This window comes from Neovison vison, chromosome 11 (assembly GCF_020171115.1).
Source record: "Neovison vison isolate M4711 chromosome 11, ASM_NN_V1, whole genome shotgun sequence".
In the NCBI taxonomy this organism is placed as follows: Eukaryota; Metazoa; Chordata; class Mammalia; order Carnivora; family Mustelidae; genus Neogale; species Neogale vison.
In genome coordinates, this window is record NC_058101.1 from 46,706,544 (window position 1) to 46,731,583 (window position 25,040).

The 25,040-nt window shown below is 39.5% G+C and overlaps 1 long non-coding RNA gene across 2 annotated transcripts; it reads right to left on the reverse strand.

Annotated features, from left to right (window-relative positions):
- Positions 1–2,048: 2,048 nt before the first annotated feature.
- LOC122890115 lies at positions 2,049–5,625 on the reverse strand. Of its 2 annotated transcripts, XR_006381062.1 has the most exons (4): positions 5,434–5,625; positions 3,278–3,410; positions 2,837–3,070; positions 2,049–2,237 (listed from the first exon to the last, which is right to left on the reverse strand). It is a non-coding gene; the product is annotated as an uncharacterized LOC122890115 (long non-coding RNA). The 2 variants fall into 2 exon arrangements; XR_006381061.1 differs by having other exon boundaries at positions 2,049–3,070.
- Positions 5,626–25,040: the final 19,415 nt, after the last annotated feature.

Here is a 25,040-nt window from a genome sequence, read left to right on the forward strand (position 1 = left end):
AAGGCTATGTTCTACAGCACCCTGACACTTAGCCCAAAATAGAGAGAGGTCTGTCTCAAAAAGAATTATGGATGTGACTTTAGGGGCATGAGGCGAACCCAGTTGGATTCACAGAATTCCCACTGAGTGGCCAAATGTAAAAGCTTTGTACCAGCTTGGGCTAGAAGGGGCAGAGACAGTTCAAAATGAAAAGAGGCTCTGGGCCCCCAACATTCTACAAGCAGGGAGCAAGTTGAGAAAGCTACTTAGCTGCAAACATGGGCCATTTCTTTTAGAAAAGGCAAATCCAAAGGACAGATGCAGGGCTCACAGAAAACAATGAACTGGGAGCCACTCCCATGGAGAAGAACTGAGCCCTAGTCAAGAAATATTCCCTTCCCTAGAACAAGGAGCCCCTATGCTGTATGCCTGGCTGGAGTTGAGAATTGTTAAGGACCTCCTCCTACTCCTCTTTTTTAAATTCTTTGTTCTGTTTCTTTTGTTTTATTTTTCTAAGAAGAGCAGACTGCCACATGCAGTACCTCATTTAGATGTGTTTGGAGTCTTGGAAGCTTGACTACCCTACATTCTCCTACAAATGGACCTTGAGACCTTGTTTGGAGGGTCTGGCAGGGGAACACAGCTATTCATATACACATACCCTTTACCACAGAAAAATCCTCCTCTGTCGGAGAAGGTCATCTTCCTTCACCAAACACACCGTTTTGGGAGGGACACAGAAGGAGATGTGAGAGAGGAAAGGGACACCTACCTTGCCAGCCAGATCAGCCAGATCAACCCTGGTGATCAGTGGGTTGACAAATGTCAGAGCCAGATTATTCTCACATCCTACCTATTTGCCCCTTTTGATTTAGGTTTTCGACACTGGTTATCTTGACTCGGTCCTCTGTCTCACCACTGTGTATTTGGTCTAGGAGTCAAGTAACTTATCTTTTTAGTTCATGGATCTCAAGACTAAGAAGAGCTGCACACAAATGACTGGGTTTCAGATTGATTTCCCCCAATTCATCTGACCTCCCAGTATCCACGTCTTTGTTGAGTCTCCTTGCATAGACTCCAAGTATGATTACATGTATATCTTTGGCCAGTAAGACATCAACAAACATGAAAGAAATAAGCTACCAACAAACACGATAGAAATAGGGATTTGAAGGGAACTTGTAAGTTTGGGGTTTGTTCTCTTATAATGCTGCCCTCACAATAGCGTAGTCTAACCTCCTTGAGAATAAATGACCATGGGAGATAAAAGGTCCAACCATTTCAGCTGTCTCAGCTGAGCTCAACCTCCAGTTAACGTTGTAGCTCAATAGAGCCACTTGAATGTGCACAGGCAAAACCAACAAAAAGCCACCCAGCCTTGGGGCACCTGGGTGGCTCAGTGGGATAAAGCCTCTGCCTTTGGCTTGGGTCATGATCCCAGGGTCATGGAATGGAGCCCTGCATGAGGTTATCTGCTCAGCAGGAAGCCTGTTTCCTCCTCTCTCTCTGTCTCCCTCTCTGCCTACTTGTGATCTATATCTGTCAAATAAATAAATAAAATCTTTAAAAAACAAAAACAAAAAACCACCTAGCCAGCTCCCAGACTAAGTATGTAGCAATAGATGATTGAAATAAGAATTTAGTAAAAGCACAGGCCCAGGAGTTATTGAGAGATGAGACAAAGTTCTAATTTATTTGACTCTTTTCAGTGGCTCTAGCTTCCTTCCATTGGTACTGGATTCTCTTTCATAAATCTTATTCTTCATAATCATGGTCCAAATTTTGCCCTCACTTTTCTCCACCCAAGTCTTCCAAAATCACACCTTGAGGATCTTATATTATGTTTGTCAATTTTAGTAAGTTTTGAAATAATATCAGACCTTATATGATCTTATAAATATAATCCTTGGGCCTTCTGTATTCTACTTTCCTAGATTATAAATTTGTATGTGTGTCATGGGAATAAAACTTCAACAAGAGGAACCACCACAATAGTTTATTTTAGAAAACACCTTTTTTTCCTCAAAGTATTTTTTCATTTTTGTAAAAAAATTATTTTAAGTGCCTTCCTTTTTTCCTCCAGGTTCTACCTGAGCCTGGGCTCCCAAGCAAGGTCAGAAAAATTAGAAAATCCTCCACCACTCAGATTGATGAAGCAAATCCAAGTACTTCAGTACCCAAGTCCCTCCTGGGAAGTAACTTCCATGTTCACGAAAGGACAGTAACTCTTCCACGTTGCAGCTCACTATATTGTCTCTCTGAAAATGTAAAAGGGAAATGATCCAAACACACTCCCTTACTCACTGCCAAGGACACTGGAAAGAAACAAGCTTTCACCTGTTCTATTACTTCACCCACTCCTGTCCTCAAACCCACGAAGCAGGCAGAGCTGTATCGTCATGTCCACTTTATGGATAAGGAAAGCAAATTGCCAGTAGGATAAGTGCATGACATGAGGTCCCAGAGCTTGTATAAGGCATTATAACCGCAGCTTAAATTCAGGTCCCTCTTTAAAATAGGATTCTGACTTTTTTTCTTTTTTTCTGCTTTTTTGGAGAAACCTGGTCCCAAGGCCTGAACACTCAGCTTATAAGCAGGTAAATTTGAGTTTGCTTTGTAACCTCACATGTGAAGTGTGGGTAATGGTGGCTGCACTACAGAGTTCTTATGAGGATTAGATGAGATAAAGTAGAGGGGAGACAGAGAGGCAACAGTTAAATATGTAGGCATTGAGCCAGACTGCATAGGTTTGAATCCCAGTTCTAATTCCTAGCTAGGTGGACTGGGGCAAGTTTTCTAACTTCTCTGTGCCTCTGTTTCTATGACTTTAAAATGGAGAGAAACATAGTAACCTTACCTCATAGAATTTGGGGGTAGATTGAGGAGGAGCTAATATATGAAAAGCTCTTATAACAGGATCTAGCTTACAGTAAGCGTCAGTTTCATCACCCAAAGCCTGGCATATGAGTCACACTCAATTGGCTGCAAGTCCTACACTCTTTTCAAGTCCTTCTGCAAGTCCTTCTGCTCCACGTTACTTCAAAAACTTCGAGTTCACAGGCTCAACTTCCGTCTATCAGATGTCCGGTTTCTGAACCAAAAAAACACAAGTTCTCTTAGTTAACACTATTTTAAAAATTCTTTACTAGAATGAATAGAAAGTTTGTCTCTGCTTTGATGAAACACAAATGATTTTTTTTTTTTTGCCCAGCTGTAGTTGACTGTATTAAATAAATTATTCACTATGACAGAGTAAAAGGCTGAACATTTTTGAACAAAAGAGACAGTCCTCAACCACCTAAGAAAGCTCCGTGGTCCCCTGTGGAGTTGAGCAGACACCAGTAGGGATCGATGTCTCAGAGAACCGAGACTGTATGTCAACCATTCAGCAAACTTGCATCATCCTCTATCAGCTTCTGTGACTCTGAGCTCTGGGGATAAAAGAAGAAGTCAATCAGAAACATTAATAAATGCTGAGTCTGAAAACAGAGGAGTTTAAAAATAATGACAGAAGTTCAATGCATATTCAGGAGACTTCCATTATATGCACATTTAACTTATTATGTTTTAAATATATGCTCTCAGGTAAAAAGAGAGAAGGAAAGTCAGAGAGACAGTGGGATAGAGAAATAACTACACAAGGAATGTAATTGATTCCAAACAAAATTCCTTACCCCTCCCCGCCTGGGAATGGAAGTGACATGGGGCCATAGTTCTGCTACCCTTCGGGAGATCTCCATGTGTCTCTGGAATGTAAGCTCTCACCTCACCGCAGTGAGTGTGAATGTAAGGCTAACTAAGGGGAAACTGCTTTTCACACACCTGCCCCCAAATGCAAGCCAACATCTTCCCCTGGTGCCCAAGGAAAACAAGAGCCATCTGCTCCAATATTGGAAGAGAAACTGTCTGCGGTGGATTTCCCTACGCAGATGTCAGCCTCCAATGGGTTGCCTTCCTAAGGATTTTAAAGTGTAATTTTAACAACAGGAGGTTTTCGCATTACAGGCAACTCCATTGTTCTGTTTCTTAGATTTTCTAGAACAGCATTTCCTCCCTGGATCTTCAATGTAACCTAGAAAAAGGAACTTCAGTCTTCCTTCTATAATGCTAGATAGATGTCAAGCCTTCTAATTTCTCACTCATAAATTTAATTGGATTGCATTTTGATGATTTAAAGGATTGCAATCTTTTGTTTAAAAAAAAAAAAGGCACTAAAATAAAAGCCAGAGATATTTATCCCTGCTTCACCAATCCTAACAACTATCATGTGTTCATTTCATACTTAGGGCACAAAACCTTCAGTCTCTGGAATCTGGCTGCATTCCCAACATGGAATATAGTGTTTGCAATAATAAAACTCAGCAGCAGTCATTTCTTTGGGGAAAAAAAAAAAAAGATCACAGCATTAGTACTGTGCTTTTATCTCCTGCTATGAAAGTGATACCCCTGTCAGAAGGACTTGTTTCAAGTTTATCTGAAACTCATTTATCCTGAATGGGTTAAAGTATTGCATCTCCCAGGAAATTATCCATGGGTGGGGAGAGGGGAGGAGAAAACTTAGAGGCTTTTGAAACTCAATTTTTAACACAAAAGATTCAGACAGATAAAATTTCAGTTTTCCTTAGAGTGAAAATTTCTCAAACTGGAAGCTTTATTTTACATATAAAATAACAATGGAATTATCCTATTTTCTCTTTCTCAACTTGGATATCAGTACATTAGATTCAAATTTTGGCCTAGGCTGTGTTATGAAGAAGTAAAGCAAAGCAAAAAAAAAAAAAAAGAAAGAAAGAAAGAAAAAAATCCCAAGAGCTGGGTTGATAGCTACCAAATTGTAACTTGGTAACTAGTAAAGTTAAATGTGTAAATGTGTAAAAAGTACCCATTTTACACATGAGGAGCCTGAGGTTCCAAAAAGTTAAATTATATACTCCAGTCTCATAAATGATGGAAGTAAGATTGAACCTAGGTCTCCTGACATCACAGTGGCTTTTTCTCATATGACTCAACTCTCCAAACCATAGCACCAGGGGAAAAAAGTAGCTAGTTCCACTCGCTTCATAATCAGGGACGTGTCTACTATGTTCTGAGCTTAAGTAACTTTGGGCTTGAGTTATTTAAAAGCCCAAAATAACTCAACTAAAATGACACTTGGAAGTGTAAAAGAGTTAGAAATGAAAGGAAGGGGCACCAATAACATTACACCCAGACGGCTGAGCACTTGGCAGAGGAAAAAGGGGGGTTTTTATGTTTAATGTATCAAAATGTGCTGCCGGTGGTGGCACCTGGGCCTCCTTCGCTCAGCCTCAGGGAACTAGAAGAGCTGCAGCTTCTAAAAATCACTGGCAGCAGCAAAAAAAGAAAAAAAATCTGGATAACTTGAGATTAACTTTCTATCCCTCAGGCAGATATATGCAGAGTGGGCAGAAGCAAAAAATAGAAATTCCCAATCACCTTCTTACAATCTTCCCCCAGGATTCTCCAAGACCGCGATGCTGTCGATGGTAGCGATGTGTGTTCTTTCACCGAACCCCGGAAGACTGGCTTCTTCGGTAAACACTACGTTTTTCACACACCTTGATTCTGTCTTTTATATTTTTCAATTTTCTAATCCATTTCTTCCAATAGCTTCCGAGAGAAGAGGAAAAGAGCTTTCAAGGTATAATGTGAAAGTATATAAATGGATAACCACATGTGTGTGCACTTCTGGATGCATTGAAGTGAGTATTTTGATTCTGACGACAAAGCACAAAATGAAGTGGATACTAGAAAATAAATTTATTCCTCAGGTGTAATTCAGGCCTTCCAAAATCAAGTAGAAGCCCAAATTATTTGATCAAGTGAACTTGGAAATAACTAACCACACACTGTCCCTCAGTAGTGTGCGGGGACAACTTGGTCTAGCCCCATTGCTTATGACTGTCATCATTGCCCTCCACGATGTAGCATTTAGACACTTAACAAAATTTAAATAAGCACCGCATCTCACCACTTACAATGGTCCTAAATCATGAACTCTCTGAGGCTTAATTATATATCTGCCTAATTAGGAAGTTCAAAGAAATAATCTCTGATATTCTCCCTGCTATGTCATTTTCTAAGAATTATCTAAGACCTGCAGTATATCTAAAGTATAAGCATTTTGTCAATTCTAATTTAAACCAAATGGAAGTCAAGAGATTATTTTAATGAAGTAATAAAAACGAAGGACAAAAGTCAAAAAGAGTGGATTCTAATTCTGGTGCTTCCATTTTGTGTTCTGGTTATCACTTGGCTGTCTAAAAAGCACACCCAACTTGATGGGATATGCAACCCTAATCAGTCCTGAGGATTTCCTCTCTGGAAATGTCTGGACTGAGGAGTTGGGTCCCGTTCAGGTGCACTGCAATTGCATCAGATGGTGAGTGGGCCTGGAGTTAAAGTCTTCATTACTCCCATGCCTGGCTCTTGACTGTGGCCATCACCTGGGATTTCAGCACAGCCCACCTGTTGGCCAAATACTGACAGATAGTCTGCCCTTGCTTGTAGTGCAGCAGCTGGATTCTTAGGGAGAGCTCTGTGAGATATAGAGACAGCCAGATGTATCGTGTCGCCTATTATGACCTGCTCTGCGAAGTCACACAGTTTCACCTAGGCTGCATTCTGTTCCATAAAAACAAGCCACTAAGTCTTGCCCATATTTAAGAAAAAAAGGAATTTGGCTCTACTTCTTTTTTTTTTTTTTAAGATTTTATTTATTTATTTGACAGAGAGAAATCACAAGTAGATGGAGAGGCAGGCAGAGAGAGAGGGAAGTAGGCTCCCTGCTGAGCAGAAAGCCCAATGCGGGACTCAATCCCAGGACCCTGAGATCATGACCTGAGCCGAAGGCAGCGGCTTAACCCACTGAGCCACCCAGGTGCCCCGGCTCTACTTCTTGATGCAAGGAAAGTCAACAATTTACAGCATGATTTTTGAAATCACCACATTGGCTTTGGTCAAGTCACTTAACATCTAGGATGCCATAACTCAATAATTTATCAAAATGTATCATTTTAGTGTCTAAAAGCCAAATATGTAACAGCAATGAATTCAACTGTGTTTCTCCAAATATTCTATCTTTCAAGAGATCAATAGCAAAAATAAAAATTAGCATTCATTCTGTGATTACTATCCTAAATGCTTTACGTGTATTTCATATTTCCTATGTCATAGTTACAAGGGTCATCCCCTTTAATTCCTACAAATGCACCTTAAATTCAGAGTAATAAGCTAACATTCAAGAATACTGACAAACTGTATGTTTGCTATTCCCCACATACAGAAAGATTGCTAACATTTCTTTGGAGTTCTGTGAGAGTAATGTATTTTAGTTTCAGATATGTTTTCAGTATGTTGATCATTATGAGGGAATGTTACTTACTCTTTATATGAAAAATGAACACAGCTGCCTCAAGGCCCTCTTTCATGTTCATCTGAACATAGTATTCTGTAAAATAAGTCATCCTTAAAGGGTTCCTTGAATCAGAAGACACATATATGTCATGATTCAGTAGGCCGATCCTCCAGGAAAACCTGTGAACCACATTTGAGGACACCCATCCGATAAAGAAAACTTCCCCCATCAGGGGAGACACTCAGCACTTGCAGCAAGCCACGCTGTGGCAAAATCCCAAAAGTAGAATGTAAGAATGACAGATCCTTAGCCTAAGTGTTAACAAGTTCCACACCAGAAGGGCTTGCTCCATCCCCAGAGCACTCCATTCAAACTGGTCTCATTATTTTAAAACACAGCCACAAGTTTAACAAGAGGTACATGTGAAAGCCGACCTGCATGTGATCAGGGACTCAGCTGAAGAGTGAGTGCGTGCAAAGACCAGGGGTTATGTTAAACAGTGAGGGCACCCTGCTGATTATTGACGTATTGACTAAGACAAAACAGTCAGAAAGTCAGGCCATCCCTGAGTCTTCCAAATCCACACCACTTTGTTGCAATGGAATATATCCTTGCAAGGAAAGCTGGAGAGCACGATGCTAAAGGTACTAAACAGGTGCAGGCCCTAGAGAGGTCTACCCTTCGTCATTTCCAAATGACTAAAGTGACCTTTTGGAAATGGTCAGATTTAGTGTGGCACAAACACCCACAATCAGGCTAGAGTCCATTCTATGTTAGTCTGGAAGGAAAGGAAAGGAAGGGAAAGGGAAAGGGAAGGGGAAGGGAAGGGAAGGGAAGGGAAGGGAAGGGAAGAAGAAAGGAAGGAAGGAAGGAGAGAAAAGGAGGACAAGGGAGGGAAAGAGAAGGGAAGGGAAAGGAAGAGAAGAGGAGAGGAGAGGAGGGATGGGAAGGGAAGAAGAGAAGCACAAAACACCTCAAGAAGGAAGGGAAAAGAACAGATACTGTTCCATTTTCTCCTAGGAATCCATTCACAATCAACACTCAAGGACCTGAGGTTTTATTGCGATCAGTACAACACCAGGCATATACCAAACATAAATCTAAATCTGATATTGCTTGAATGAAAATATCCCTGGAAGAAATCAAACTGTCCTTTTGAGATACATAGAGGGAAGTCCAAATAAAACTTAATAACAGCGTTTATCGAAATTGTTGCCATGCATTTAGATTTCTACCAGTTTTGAACACCTGGTGAATAGTCACTGCTATCTTGTGGAATTTCTGTTAAACAATTAATTTGCAAACGTTTCCCAGACTGTGAGTGCTATATGCTCTTCAAGGATGATCGGAAGGCTTGGGGATTGTTGCTGCTTGCTGTGGAGTGAGCATGTCAGTGGGATCGTGAAGCTGTGGCTGGGGCTATTTCAAGTCTGGACCACACAGAACCACAAGAAACAGATTTTAATACAAACCTTGTGTCTAGTTTCAACAGACCTTGTTCAGTGAAGCTCAAATGCCCAACTATCCTAATATTCTCTGGAAACAAAATGAGATTTCAGAGCAGAGAACATGCCCTTAAAAAGCCCAAGTTTCAAGAAACGGACAAAGATGACGAACAAGATTCCTGTAAGATGATAAATCACTGAATCGTCGCTTTGTTTGACATTTTCTCATCCTGGAGATGTTACTTGTTTCCTCAGTAAGCACTCACTTCTCACTGACCACAAAGACTCAGAATTAATTTTAGAATTAATTAACATTGCTAAGTGCTTACTGTGTGCTAAGGACTATGCAAGGTGCCTTTAAATGCTTGCATCGTCTTTAATCTTTCCTCTTCTGGGTTTAAATTTCCACCTCTCCTCCTAGTACACGACTCAAGTAAATGACTTGACATTTGGAGTTGGGACAGTGGGAGCAATTACTGTACCCACCTCATAGGATTACTGTCAGGATCAAATAAAATAATGTTTGTGCCGGTAAATAGGGATTTTTTAAATAAATTAAAAAAAAATTCAAAGGAAAGAAATGATTTGGAGAAAAGTGGGAGGAAGTAAAAAGATTAAAGGGAAAGTAAAGAACAGGGCTCTCACCAGATAGGAACCTGGAAACTCCCAAAGTGTGTTCATGATAGAATGCACTCTGTAGCCCCACAGCAGAGCTTCTCCTAGGAGGAATGAATTCTAGTTGTATCTTCCAGTTACTTTGTTCAATGTTTAAGATCCCCCAGCCCAAAAGACTGCTTAACCATATGGAATATGTGACTTCCCTTTAGGTATATTAGGCCAAGTGAAAAAAACAATCTGGCGAAAGGACCCCGTCTACTGCCACGGTGAGAAAGGAGGCTCCTAGATCCATAGTCCCACTGAGAACACCCACACTAGGGAAGAGGGAGATCTTCCAGAGGAAACTGAATGCTATCAGAGGAAAGAAAGGTTGTTACATATCATCCAAGATGACAGAAATACAATAAAAATCCCTACAATAAAAAGTACATGGCACATGTCAGGACTCAACAAATGTCCATTCTTTACAGCTTCTTTATGATGCTATTATTATCCCCATTTTGCAAAGACATAAACTAGAGTTGAGAAAGTTTAGGTGATTTAAGTCAACTCAATCATCTGAATACCAGAACCAAACACTTTCAATGGGAAGAATTAGAGAGGGTGAAGAGTTGAGAAAAAAAAAAACAAGAGAAGTTTAGCAGGATGAGTACTGAACAAAATCTGTTCAGGATGTTGGTCCTTAAAATGGCTTTTCCTTGGGCACAGCATGAATTTTGAATGTCATGCTCTTAAGTCACACAGTCTGTTCTGTGATCTCTGGACATGCATACCTGTGGGGTCAGATGTCATTACTCCCCCTTTCAGGAGCCTGCTGCTCAATAAAGGAAAAGCCAAACTTCAGAGAGGTCATAGGGTTTAAGTACAGTTTTAACCTCCTGTTTTCTGATGAGATGGATAGGGGATAGTAAATGTTTATGAAGCCAGGCACACGTGAATTTTCAACTAATCTCACATGCAGGAAAGGGCACCTAAGGCAGTCAAGATAGCAGAAAGAACTGGTATCATCTGACTGTTATCTGGAGTTTTCCTGAACCTGAGACCCCAGTCATTTTTAATTGATAGCAAAGGCTGTTGTCACCAGCAAAAATACCAAAAATTGAAGAAAAAGATTCTGTTCGTTTCCATGAGCTTCTTCCACATTCCTGCCCCACAATAACATTTCCAAGAAATTTTTTTTTAATTTAAATTCAATTTAGTTAATATTTGGTAGTTAATTTCAGGGGAAGAATTGAGTGATTCAACAGTTGCATATAATACCAGGGGTTCATCACATCATGTGTCCTCTTTAATGTCCATCATCCAATTACCCCATCCCCCTACACACCTCCTTTCCAGCAACCCTCAGTTTATCTGCTATATTTAAGAGTCTCTAATGGTTTGCCTCCCTCTCTGTTTTCCTCTTACTTTATTTATTATTATTTTTATTTTTTTATTTAAGTTCAATTAGCCAACATATAGTACATCATTAGTTTTTGATGTAGTGTTCAATGATTCATTACTTGCATATATTATTTTATTTTTCCTTCACTTCCCCTATGTTCATTTGTTTTGGTTCTTAAATTTCACATGTAAGTGAAATATTATGGTATTTGTCTTTCTCTGATTTATTTCACTTAGCATAATACCCTCCAGGTCCATCTAGGTCATTGCAAATAGCAAGATATCATTTTTGATGGTTGACTAATATTCCATTATATATATAAATATATAAAATATATACACACATATACATACATAATATATGTGTGTGTGTGTATATATAGATATATAGAGATAGATAAATAGATAGATAGATAGATATATCTTCCACATATTGTTTATCCATTCATTTGTCAATGGACATCCAGGCTTTTTCCATATTTTGGCTATTGCAGACATTGCTGCCATAAACATTGGGGTGCATTTACCCCTTCAAATCACTATGTTTGTATCCTTTGGATAACTACTAGTGCAATTGCTGGGTCATAGATAGTTCTATTTTTATCTGTTTGAGGAGCTTCCATACTGCTTTCCAGAGTGCTGCCCCAGTCTGTGTTCTCAACAGTGTACCAGGATTCTCCTTTCTCTGCACCCTCACCAATATCTGTTGTTTCCTGAGTTGTTAATTTTAGCAAAGGTCTCTATACTTCAGATAGGGGTTAGGGATGGGAAGTTTTAAAGCTGTATATAGCCCCCCAAACCCAACATTTTAAAGCAGTTTTCTGAGAGTTCCTTTTATGGAACTTTGAGGAAAAATGGGAAGACAATTTTAAGAATGATAGTTAATCCTCAGACATCAGGATAAACACTATTAGAAGATAAAAATAAGACAAAAGAGCATATGAAATGGTGTGAGAACTGGAAATGATGTGTGACAGACATTCACCTCAAGGACAGGAGAACCAAGGTGCCCAAATCCTGCCTAGAATCACAGAATTTAGGGGGTCATCATGGAGGCATAATTTTTGAGCATGGTGATGCTTAATCCAAGTCCCAGGGCAGCAGGAAATACACACACTGAAGGTTTTAGTCCTTTCTAAGAGATGTAGTAACTAGAGAAACACATGGGTCAGGAACAGCCAGAGCTGAAAGCAGACAAGCTATAGAGGAAGGAAAAGAAGAGGATGGAAGACAAACCCAGGGAAACGAGAAGACTGGATTGGAAGCAAAAGCTCCATAGGAGGCCATGCAATGGCAGAGTGAATTTTTCTACCAGTAGAAACAAAAGCAAGAGAACGTTAACAGCCACAGAGAAGAGCACGTGAGCAACCAAAAAACCAACAGGAAGAGGACATTGTGGGTCAACTATAATAGAACTGCTTGTTGTGGATGCCGGCCATGTGCAAGGATTCATATTTTCTGTGCAACTCTCATAGCAACTGGAAAAGATATATTATTATCCCCATTTTACAGATAAGAAGACTGACGTGCCCAAAATCACACTGTTCATAGAAGCAGGGTCAAAACTGCTTGTCTCCACAGCCCAGTTTCTCCAGGGCACTACCCCCATACCTACAGCTGATTCTCACCCAGCCCCTGAGACTGGAAAAAACTACAAAGCAAGATCTCATTTCTATAGAGTGTTACTGTATGAAGTTGCCAGTTTTATAAGATGGAGTCAAAAATCAACAGTGTTTGGTTTAAACTTTTCAATATAAACATTGTTCTAAGCATCATTTCATGTCCTCTCATTTTGTCCTCACAACAGTGCTTTTATAGACATGCCTACTATTATTAGTAATAATACCTATTATTATGGTAGAAGAAGCTGAGGAACAGAGAAGTTAGAAACAGTGCCGATAAGTGGCATTGCAAGAACTCAACCACATACTCATCCGCAATGCCAATCTTCCTCCCTCCATATAAAAACTGGAAAGGAAGGGGAATATTCATAGAGTCATTGATCTTTTCTCTTTCCTTCATGAAAACACCTTCATGAAGTTATTCACTTACCAAGAATTTATTGAGGACCTGTATTCTGTGCCAGACACATATCCTGACCTACCTTTTGCCTATAAAAACTGTCTGCAATATATGAGGACTGCTTCCTACAGAGTGTTTCTCCAACTAGAAAGCTGAGAATCAATAAAGATTCCTTCCTCCCTCCCTCCTCCCTTCCTTCCTCCCTCCCTTCCTCCCTTCCTCCCTCCTTCCCTCTTTCTTTCTTTCCACCTTTCCTATTACCTTCCTCCCTCCCTCCTTCTTTCCCTTCATGCTTCCTTTTTACTTCTTTTTATTATATACTGTTTGTTTGTTATTTCAATTCTAGTAATAATGGGTTGGTCTCTAGGGCCAAACAAATCAGAACACATATATAAAATATCATTAAGTCTCTACTTGCTTAACTCCAATCATAACCCTGGAGGAGCCAATGGTAGGAGCTTGAGTATACATATAATTCTGCACTTTGCCTATACCAACATTTATATATTTGTGTACATATTTTTCAACATATAACTCTACATTTTGATACATAATTTTTTTATTAAATTTATTTATTTTCAGAAAAACTGTATTCATTATTTTTTCACCACACCCAGTGCTCCATGCAAGCCGTGCCCTCTATAATACCCACCACCTGGTACCCCAACCTCCCAAACCCCCGCCACTTCAAACCCCTCAGATTGTTTTTCAGAGTCCATAGTCTCTCATGATTCACTTCCCCTTCCAATTTACCCCAACTCCCTTCTCCTCTCTAACACCCCTTGTCCTCCATGATATTTGTTATGCTCCACAAATAAGTGAAACCATATGATAATTGACTCTCTCTGCTTGTCTTATTTCACTCAGCATAATCTCTTCCAGTCCCGTCCATATTGCTACAAAAGTTGGGTATTCATCCTTTCTGATGGAGGCATAATACTCCATAGTGTATATGGACCACATCTTCCTTATCCATTCGTCTGTTGAAGGGCATCTTGGTTCTTTCCACAGTTTGGCGACCGTGGCCATTGCTGCTATAAACATTGGGGTACAGATGGCCCTTCTTTTCACGACATCTGTATCTTTGGGGTAAATACCCAGGAGTGCAATTGCAGGATCATAGGGGAGTTCTATTTTTAATTTCTTGAGGAATCTCCACACTGTTCTCCAAAGAGGCTGCACCAACTTGCATTCCCACCAACAGTGTAAGAGGGTTCCCCTTTCTCTACATCCTCTCCAACACATGTTGTTTCCTGTTTTGTTAATTTTGGCCATTCTAACTGGTGTAAGGTGATATCTCAATGTGGTTTTAATTTGAATCTCCCTGAGGGCTAATGATGATGAACATTTTTTCATGTGTCTGAGAGCCATTTGTATGTCTTTTTTTTTTTTTAAGATTTTATTTATTTACTTGACAGAGAGAGATCAGAAGCAGGCAGAGAGGCAGGCAGAGAGAGGGGAGGAAGCAGGCTCCCCGCTGAGCAGAGAGCCCGATGTGGGACTCGATCCCAGGACTCTGAGATCATGACCTGAGCCGAAGACAGTGGCTTAACCCACTGAGCCACCCAGGCGCCCCAGCCATTTGTATGTCTTGATTGGAGAAGTGTCTGTTCATATCTTCTTCCCATTTTTTTATATGTTTGCCTGTTTCGTTTGTGTTGAGTTTGAGTTCATTATAGATCCTACATAATTCTTCACAGCATTTGAGTTTTACCCTACACATTATCCTAAAACTTGGATTTTTTTCTGAATACTCATCTGTGATATATCTTCATGTTCTTTGTGTGCTATTTTTTATATTTATATTATATTGCATATAATATCATAATGCAGAGATCAACAGACTATGGCCCTCTGAATGAATCTGGCCTGCAGCTTATTTTTGTAAATAAAGTTTTATTGGCACTCAGCCACATAGATTTTTTATAATTTTTTTATGGCCACTTTCCTGCTTCAACCACATAGTTGAGCAATGATAACAGACAATGTATCACTCCCAAACCTAAAATTGATATAAATTTTTGTGTGTGTATGTGTGTGTTTCTCTGATTACTAGAAAGGCTGAAAATCCTTTTAAATCTTTGTTATCTGTTATATTTGCTCACCTGTGAATTGTCTCTTCATTTACTTTTTGCACTATGTTAAGAGTATAACATGGAGGGGGCCCCAGGGGAAGGTGAGTGTCCAACTAGGTTTCAGTTCAGGACACAATTTCATGGTCGTGTGGCTGAGCCCTACATTGAGTTCCACACATAGTACAGAGTCTGCTTGAGATCCTCTCCCTCTGTCCCTCCCACTCATGTGCGCTCGCTCTCTCTCTCTCTCTCTCTCTCTAAGTAAATAAATAATTTTTTTTAAAAAAGGGGGCACCTGGGTGGCTCAGTGGGTTAAAGCCTCTGCCTTCGGCTCAGGTCATGATCTCAGGGTCCTGGGATTGAGCCCCACATCGGGCTCTCTGCTCAGCAGGGAGACTGCTTCTCCTCTGTCTCTGCCTGCTGCTCTGCCTACTTGTGATCTCTCTCTCTCTGAGTCAAATAAATAAATAAAATCTTTGAAAAAAAAATTTTTAAAGAGTAAAACAGAGGGTTAAGCATGATTTCTCCACATACTGCTAGAATTCGCTAAAGTCCTGGCCCCAGTAGTTATTAACTATGTGATATAGGGCATGTTGCTGTATTTTTCTGTGCCTCAGTGTCTTAATCTATACCTATTAAATTATTATAAGAATTAATTAGCTATTACTTACCACTTCTCTTTTTTTTTTCTTGGTTGCCAATCTGTCTAGTCAAATAGTAAGAACTTTTTGCAACTTCCCCCTCTAAGTCCCCAAAGCACTGAGAACTTTTGAAGACACTAAAAACATATGTTGTTGGCCTGCAAGAGGCTAGGGAAGCTCCTAGCCAGGAAGAGAATATCCTGGTGACATGATTCTGGGTGGTGCAGGATAAAGTCTTGTTTTGTTTCTTCACCCCAGGCTTTTCCTACATCAGCCCAATAAACCATAAGTGCATCCTATAGTATTAAGTGAGATTCCAGCAGACCCTCAAGAATCACCTTCTTAACATTAGTTTCATTGTACAGACAGTAAAAAATAGATCCCAGGGGTGCCTGGGTGGCTCAGTGGGTTAAAGCCTCTGCCTTCGGCTCAGATCATGATCTCAGGGTCCTGGGATCGAGCCCCGCATCAGGCTCTCTGGTCAGCGGGGAGCCTTCTTCTCTTCCTCTCTCTCTGCCTGCCTCTCTGCCTACTTGTGATCTCTCTGTCAAATAAATAAGTAAAATCTTTTAAAAAGAAAAAACAGATCCCAAAAGTCACTGAGCCTATGATTTGCCTGATTTTAAAAAAAAAAAAAAAAGTTAAGTTCAGGTTTCCAACTCTTTGGGAAAATACTTATATCCCTTTCATTGCTTTTATTGTCTGTGCCTTACATTAAACTTACATGTACATGTCCTGTCTTAGCTACTAGCCCATAAACAGCTTGAAGACAGACTAAGTATTTGGATCCTGTGTCCCTTACAGGGCCAAGCAGAATATGTCACACAGAGTAGGTGTTCATTTAATATTTACTATATGAATAAACATCAACTGCTTCTCCTGATTCTTTCTCAAAGATAAAACACAAAGTAAAAGAAACAAATTTTAGTTAATTTAGGGTTTGGGGTCACTGGGTTCTGATGAATTGAAGTCTTATAGATGTTAAGTTGTCTACTGTATGTTACAAGTTCCCCTTTCATAAAGGAACATTGAAACTTAAGGATCTGGAATTCCCCAGGATGCCTTCATTTGGAATTTACAGCCTAAAACTTGAATGGATTTAATCTTGAATTTTCAGGGATTAGATAATCAGAATAGGGCAGAAAATAATAAAAATAATTAATGATAATAACAATAAAATAACTAATACCTAGTTAGAATGTGACATATAATATATCTGTTAAACTCACCAAAATATGAGTTTGGCATTGTTCTTATTCTTATTTTATACCTAAGGAACTTAAGGCACAAAGTGATTAACTTGCCCAAGGTCATGCATTTGGGATATGACACACCAAGATTTAGCCCCATCCAATATGGCTCCAGAACTAACACATACCTCTCTATTTTGCAGTGGAGATGTTGTTAGCAGTCTTCTAGGGACAAAGCACTATATGGAGAGGAGGCCTATTAGCTTAAAACCTGAGAGTTACATCAATAGACCTGAACTTGATTCCTGGATCCTTAATGATATATTGGTAAAAACTCAAGCAAACAAGCATTGTCTCCTTTTCTGGACATCAGTTTTCCTAACTATAAAGTGGGGATAATACCAGCCCAGAATCTATCTCACCATTACCTAAACTGGAATGAGATAATAAATATAACAAATACTTTCTAAACTATAGAGCAAATTCTCATGATCATGACTTCCAAGGAAATAAAATCTCAACATTTAGGCTGGGAGAAGGGTAAGATGAAGGATATATTAGTCTGCTCAGGCTGTCATAACAAAATCCCACGCACTGAGTGGCTTACACAACAGAAATTTATTTTCTCACAGTTCTGGAACCTGGAAGTCCAAGAGTGATGGTGTCAGAAGGTTTGGCTTCTTCTGAGGCCTCTCTCCTTGGCATCCAGATGGCCTCCTCCTAGCTGTGTCCTCACATGGTCTTTGTTCTGTATGCGTGCATCCCTGTTTTCTCTTTTTGCATCCAAATTTCCTCTTCTTATAAGGACACTAGTCAAATTGAATCAGAAACACCCTAAAGACCTGATTTTAACTGGTCACCTTTTTAAAGAACCTCATCTCTGAATACAGTCACCCTGTAAGGTACTGGGGTTGGGGATTTCACATATGAATTTGGTAGCCCAGAACAAAGAAAATCTCTTTAAATTAAAGGAAGTGTTAGCTCTACCCACTGCCCCCCCCCCAAAAATGGGTACAAGTAGGGGCACCTGGATGGTTCAGTCTGTTAAATGTCCAATTCCTGATTTTGGCTCAGGTCATGATTTCAGGGTCCAGGGATCGAACCCCATGACTGGCTTTGTGCTCAGCAGGTAGTCTGCTTGAGAATTATATTCATTGCCCTCTGCCCCTCTCCTGGTTTGTACTCTCTCTCTCTCCCTTTAAACAAATAAATATATCTTTTTTTTTAAATGAGTACAAGTAGGTGACATGGAGATGTTCGGAGGATTTATGCCCTAAATTCTGAACAGCCCAGATCACCCAGGTCATCATGAGACTTAAAGCTGAATCGTGCAGCCAATTATCTTGATTATCCTCATTTCACTACAGTGATAGTTCAGGGATTATGAGCAGTCTTATAAAAGAAGATTAATTATAATGGTAAATTTCACCAAAAAAGTCTAAAAATAATTTTAAGTATGTTGCCAACCCTACAGGTTATTGAACATCTTTAGACTGGAACTAACAAGAAAAAAAAAAAAAAAAAGAAAAGAAAAAAAGAACTTCTAAAATTAGAGAATTCTACATCCTGTGTGGTGGGAGGGAAAAGAGGATGAATTTGTCTGTAGCTGTGTGTGATAATGTGGCTTTGTAGTTAACTGATGCTTTACTAGTCCCATTCCCTTGCTTAGACACACTCCTCTATTGTAATCCTCTTTCCTCAACCAAGTCAAAAAGGTTAAATTTAAATGCCACCTTCTCCATGAAGCATCCTTTGATCACTGCAGGAAGGGATCTCTTTCCTCTGAAAGTCATTCTATTTTCTTGTATTTCTCAGAATGTTTTAGAAGTAAAGACTAAGCTCTTGTAACAAAAAGATGCAGAAATATTGTGGCTTGAATGAGATGAAAGTTTATGGCTTTCTGTCATAAGATCTCTGCAATGAGCAGCCCAGGTTAGGCCCCATCATTTAGAAACCTAGACTTCTTCCATCTTTTGGCCTCACCATACTTTCAGTCATTGTCCTTTTTCACTTGGTTGAAATTGGGTCACAGGCACAGCTAAAGAGAAAAAAGAAATAGCAGGAATCTAGGGCCAATAACCTTCTTTTATTTATTTATTTATTTATTTATTTATTATTTATTCGTTATCTCTTCATTTATTATTTTAAATAGGCTCTGCACTCAGTGTGGAACCCAGTGCAGAACTTGAACTCACGACCCTGAGATCAAAACCTGAGCTGAGATCAAGAGTCAGATGCTTAACTAACTGAGTCACCCAGGTGCCCCCAGTGACATTCTTTTAAAAGAAAAAGGCAACATTTGAAAATATCATTTCTGCTCACATTCTATGGGTAAAACTGTCTCATAGCTATACCCAACTACATAGAAGGATGGTGTGTTTGTCAGGGTTCTACAGAAAAACAGAACCAGTAGAATAGGTAGATGACTGATAGATGATCAATTGATGATAGATAGATAGATAGAATATTCATTATAGGAATTGGTTCGTGTGATTATGGATGCCAGGATATCCCACAATTTGCTGTCTTCAAGTTGGAGATCCAAGAAAGATAGTGGCATAATTCAGTTCAAGTTCAAAGGCCTGATCACCAGGAGAGCTCACTATCTGGAGACAGGAAAAGATGGAGGTTTAAGCTCAAGCCAAAAAAGTGCAGATTCACCCTTCCTCTGCCTTTTTGCTTTATTCAAGTACTCAATGGATTAGATGGTGTCCACATGCACTGATGAGGGCAGTCTTTGTTCAGTACCTGCTCAAATGCCAATCTCTCCTGGAAAAACCCTCACAGCCATACCCAAAAATAATGTTTTAGCAGCTCTCTGGATATCCTTAGCCCAGATGACACATACAATTACCCAGCACATCTGGAAAATGTAACTTCTCACCAAAAGATGGGGAAGCAGATCTTGTGGATAACTGGCTGTCACCACTCCACATTCTTATAGCAGTTTTTCTTAGAGTTTCTCGCATGGGTATCTTATTTCCTCCACTTGTTGTAAACTCCAGAAATGCAAGGATGGCTGGACGTTTTGAATCATGACAGCTCAGTGCCCCATGCATAAGTGTTCAATGAAAAAGAGTTGCATGGGTGAATGTTCACCTTTTTCCTATAGAGTACTCTGAGTACTTTTTCCCAGTGAGTACTCTGTCTGATCCTTCTTCTTATAATACTTTAATTGTAATGAATCATTTATAAACATATCTTTTTAATATTCCTTTCTCCTTATGTATACTATATTCCCTTGTGACACTGTAATTACAATGAGGACAGGGACCAGGCCTACTGTGTATGCTCACACAGGAAGTATGCCAAAAGTAGTTATTAAATAATGAATGAGTGCATTTGTTCAAATGGTGGTGCTGGCTCCCTAAGAAATGCAGAAAGTGAAGGTGATATTGAGGAATGTCATACAGACTGGTAGCCATTTCCCTTTTCTCCCAGACACAGAGCTAGTACTGAGTGTGATTTTGAGGATGGTTTCTGGCCAGTGGGCTTCGGGCATATGGGGAAAGTGAGGTCCACCACTTCCAGCCCTAGTCTATGAAACATCTTGAGAGCCATCCTCCACTTATACTTCTTCTGCCTACTGACAAGAGAAAACACTGAGGTTTTGAGGCATGATAGAACCATCAGATGGAAAATAAAGGTTTCTGAATCACCACGGGAGCACTGACAGCTGAACCCCTGCAGAGAGTGGGAAGTAACATTTCATTGTCTTGAGCCATTGATGTTTTGGGGTACTTTTGTGAAAGTATATAGTCTACTCTGATGAGTATGGGAAGAAAATCCCAGATGAAGATGTCTGAAATTTCTTAATTCTTCTCGGCAAGATTCTCCACTCCTTTTCTTATTTCCAGACGTAAAATTTATTCCTAGAAATATTTGACTTGGAACAGTCAGTAAAACAAGCTTTGTTCCTGGGTGTTCAATAAAAGAGGGAAAAGGTGTCTCTGACCAGGATCATATCACCCACCAAAATGCCTGAAATTCTTACAGCTAAAAATTCATTATTTTTTTAATTTTTAGAACCTAATGAAAAAATTCACTCTTTTTAGTTTTTTAAATGAGTCTTAAAAATGCTTTATTGAGGTTAATGGATATATAATAAACCATACATACTTAAATATATAATTTTTTACATACATATACATCTGTTAAAATATAACCACAATCAAGATAATAAACAAATGCAGCATCCCCAAAAGTTTCTTTATGCCTTTTTTTAATCCATTCCTCCTCTTTCTTTCTCATTCTCTCTTCCCCATCCCCAGATAACCCCTAATCTGCTTTCTGTCACTATGCATTTAGATGTACTTTTTATGTAAATGGGACTGCACAATATGCCCTGCTTTTTCTCTGGCTTCGATCATTTACCGTAAGTATTTTGATATTATCTTATATTGTAGAGTATATCAGTAGTCCATTTGTATTTATTTCTGAGTAGTATTCCATTACATAGAAAGACTACAATTTTTTTATACATTACCTGTTGATGGACATTAGGGTTTCCAGTTTGGAGCTATAAAAATTAAGCTATTATGAACATTGGTGTACAAGCCTTTGTGTAGACATATGCTTCAGGTTTTCTTTTTTTTTTTTTCTTTCTTTTTTTAAGATTTTATTTATTTATTTGACAGAGAGAGATCACAAATAGGAAGAAAGGCAGGCAGAGAGAGAGAGAGAGGAGGAAGCAGGCTCCCTGTGGAACAGAGAGCCCGACATGGGACTCGATCCCAGGACTCTGAGATCATGACCTGAGCGGAAGGCAGAGGCTTAACCCACTGAGCCACTCAGGCGCCCCTGCTTCAGTTTTTCTTGGCTAAATACTGAGGAATAGAAGGGCCAAGTAGATATATGCTGAACTTCTAAAGAAAGTGCTAAAATAAATGAATGACTTTGCATTCCCACTGGCAATGTATGAGAGTTCCACTTTTTCTATATCCTCACCAACACTTGATAGAGTCCATCTTTTTCATTTTAACCACTATTAAGTATGAGTGGTATCTCATTTGCCTGAAGCAAAAGTCCCAGAAGCTGATTTTCAATGTCACATTAACATTGTGAAAAGAATGTGAGTTGCAATGGGAGAAGAGCTGGTTACACGTCTTCTCGGTTGCGTTGATTTAGGTACCACTTTGTCAAAGATGGAGGACATTCCAGGGGATGACACATGCAAAGATGTGAACATATGAAAGAACATGTGAGACAAACAACAAGAGTTCAACAATGCTAGAGTACAGAGTGAGAAGTTAAGCCTGGAAGAGAGAACTCCTTAACAGCAAGAAGTGGTCAGTTCTTGAAGGGTATGGCATGTTCTGTAAATTGTTTAAGATTATGATCTTTGAGAAATGGAGGTCAATGATGGTGGTGAGTACCATGATCAGATTCATGAGTTAGAACTGACAGCTCTGTGAGGAACAACCTGAAGGAGAGGGGAGCCTTAGGGAGAGAGTCCTCTAAGAAGATTATTGCTTTGCTGCATCTCAGAGATAATGAGGACCTGATCTAGGATGATAGCAGCAGGAGGAGAGAATGAAAAACAAGATACAGTAGGAAGAGAATTAGCAAGACTTGGGGGATGATTCCCTGGGTCTTAAATGACTTGCAGGATTTTTCTTTGGGCAGAGAGATAAGCAGGATGTCTCCTATAAAATAAAAAACAAAAGTTGGAAAACAGATTTGTAGGGACAGATAATAAATTCATTCTAGGACCCTGAGTTTAAGGTATCTCTAAATATGAAATTGGAAACATTTGGAAGTGAGTTTTTGCCTCACTTACTCAAAACAAATGTTTTAATTATTGTTTATGTGCAAAGCATTGGAGGGAGATGGAGTTGTGTGGGAGTAGAAATAAGATCAGACCAGGAATTAGTTATCTTGGCTTCCATATTGGATCCTCAGTTTGCTAATTTGCTTTCATTTATCTTACATAAGTCTCTTAAACTCTTGGTTTACTCATCTGTAAAACAGAAGTAGTAATACCAGTCTTGGACATTTGCATATAGTCTGAGCAGTATTATATGAGAACATAAGATGGTGATTCAAAGTAGAAAGTGTTAAGAACCAAATAAGACACATATAGAGTCCTGGACCTAGAAGAGGGTTTATTTCCAATTGGCTCTGGCCTCATGTTGCAACATGTAACTACTTACGCCCACACCATTTGTAGCTACAGGTGAGGAGATGGTCTTGAAGAAATAACCCTTAAATGAACTTCAGTGAAACAAAGAGAAGGTCATATCATGGCATGCTAATTGTGGCCCAGGCAGTGGGATGACCGGAGAAATTCATTCTGTTCCTCCCAGAGGTTACTGCTAAGGGACATCAGGGAGAGAACATATAAAGTAGCTCAGGATCACCATCACTACGTGACTTTGCAGGACAGCAGAAACTATTTGTAGATTCATAGGCTGCCCCAAGCTGTGAGGTTGCTTGTGTCAAGGAGAAGAATGATTCTCTAGAAATCAGAGGAGCAGAAGACCAGTCTCACCACCACTACGTGATAGCTATGTGACCTTGAACAAGTCACTTACCATTTCTGGTTTTCTTTCCCCACATAGAAAGAAGGGGCTTAAATGATCTCCACTAACCCTGCCAGCTCTAACAATGAATGTCTTTATGAAGCCTTTCTGGACACACTGACCCTTGAAAGGGGAGCTCCTTCCCTTTGCTATTGATAAATATAGCCTGTTTGCTCAGCAAGATTAAAGAACATAATAAATATTCAAACCAGGCACTGTTTAGACTGCAACACAGTTTAACAATGCTAATCTGTTGTGTGGAAGTCACAGCCTGCATCAACTTCACATATTTATAGAGGTGCCCTTATCATCCGGTGCTCGAGTCAGTCATAAACTCACATTTGTCTCAGTAACTTCATTTAGCTATCTCCCTGTCACTTGTTCGTTAGCTAAGGCTTAAGCACGCAGCATAGGTCATCCAAGCAGAGGGAAAGTAAATCCTTCCATATATTCTGAGGATCTAAATACTGTCTCAGAACTACTACAAAGTGGTCCAGGGTATCACTTTCAGGATCTGGGTTTTCTGAGAATAGATTAATTGCTGCCCTGGTCGGGGCTCATTTTGCTAACCTCCCCAGCTCAGGACCCTGGACAGGTGTGCATCACTGAATAAGCCAGTAGGTGTGATGTGAAATCCTGAGAGTCTATTCTGTGGATGGAAGAAACTGCCTTCAAACTTAAATAGGGCAGGTATCTTTGCAAGCAACATAGTGGAAAGCTACCTCAATCAAAATGTGCATGCTCTGCAAATGAGAGGGATGAGAGGCTGCTGTTCTCCAAAGAAATACTCATAAAGTTCAGGGGGGGGGTGGGGAGGTGCTAAAAAATTCTCACCAGTATCTATTACTGTAAAGTGCCAGAAGCAATTATGATGTCATGTGTTGTCTAAAATTGGAGCAGTGAGACAGCTTGGGATGCAGTCAGAACTAATAAACCAAATAAAATCCTCCGAGTTTTACTGCATCATATTGTTTCTTTACACAATTATAAGCAGCAACGAAGGCATCTGCCACATTACTGTCGATTTATTCCTTCTTTATTTTCTCTTTGCTTTTTCCTTCCTTTGTTAAAAAGAAAGTACGTAAAGTGGGATTGGTTGAAGATAAATTTCAACAGTTACAGCAGGAAAAAGAGGTGCTGTTAATTTTTTTTTTAATGTCTTCCTGGATAGATACAATGTAACGTACTGTTCCAAGCTTTGAAAATAGCCCCCTGATTAAAATATGCTTTCCTATTTTGTACTTGCTTTAGCATCAAGCATCTGAGAAAGAAACAAAGAGCTTCCCATCTTAAATGAGAAAGAGAAAATAAAAGGCATGCCTGCCACTTGGGATCCTTCTAATAAATTCTACCTAAGAAGGTCCAGCACAAGAGGGCTACTTTCCAAGGTGTTCCTTTAATCATGTTCCTAAATATAAACATATGTTTCTTTAATTTCCTTTGGATCTGATAGCATTAAGCTGAGAAAAGTCAAGAGCTTATTTTTTCATTTTCCATATAATGAAAACATGCTTACTTTTCATGGGATTTTCAGATGAGATCAGTTGACTTCTTTCTCTCAAATGCTGACAACAGGAGAGCTGCAAGGGGAAACTTCAGGACCCAGAAGCTGCCAGGTTTATTTTCCTCCGTCCCCAGCCAGCCAGACAAGCTAGTTCCTTTGAGTCTAACTAAGGAATTTACTCAGAGAAAGGGTTTTCATTGTTATTGGTGAAGTTGTTGTTGTTGTTGTTTTGTGTTTGTGTTATTTATTTCCCTTCACAGGCTACAAAAATCAGTGTGAAGGAGTTG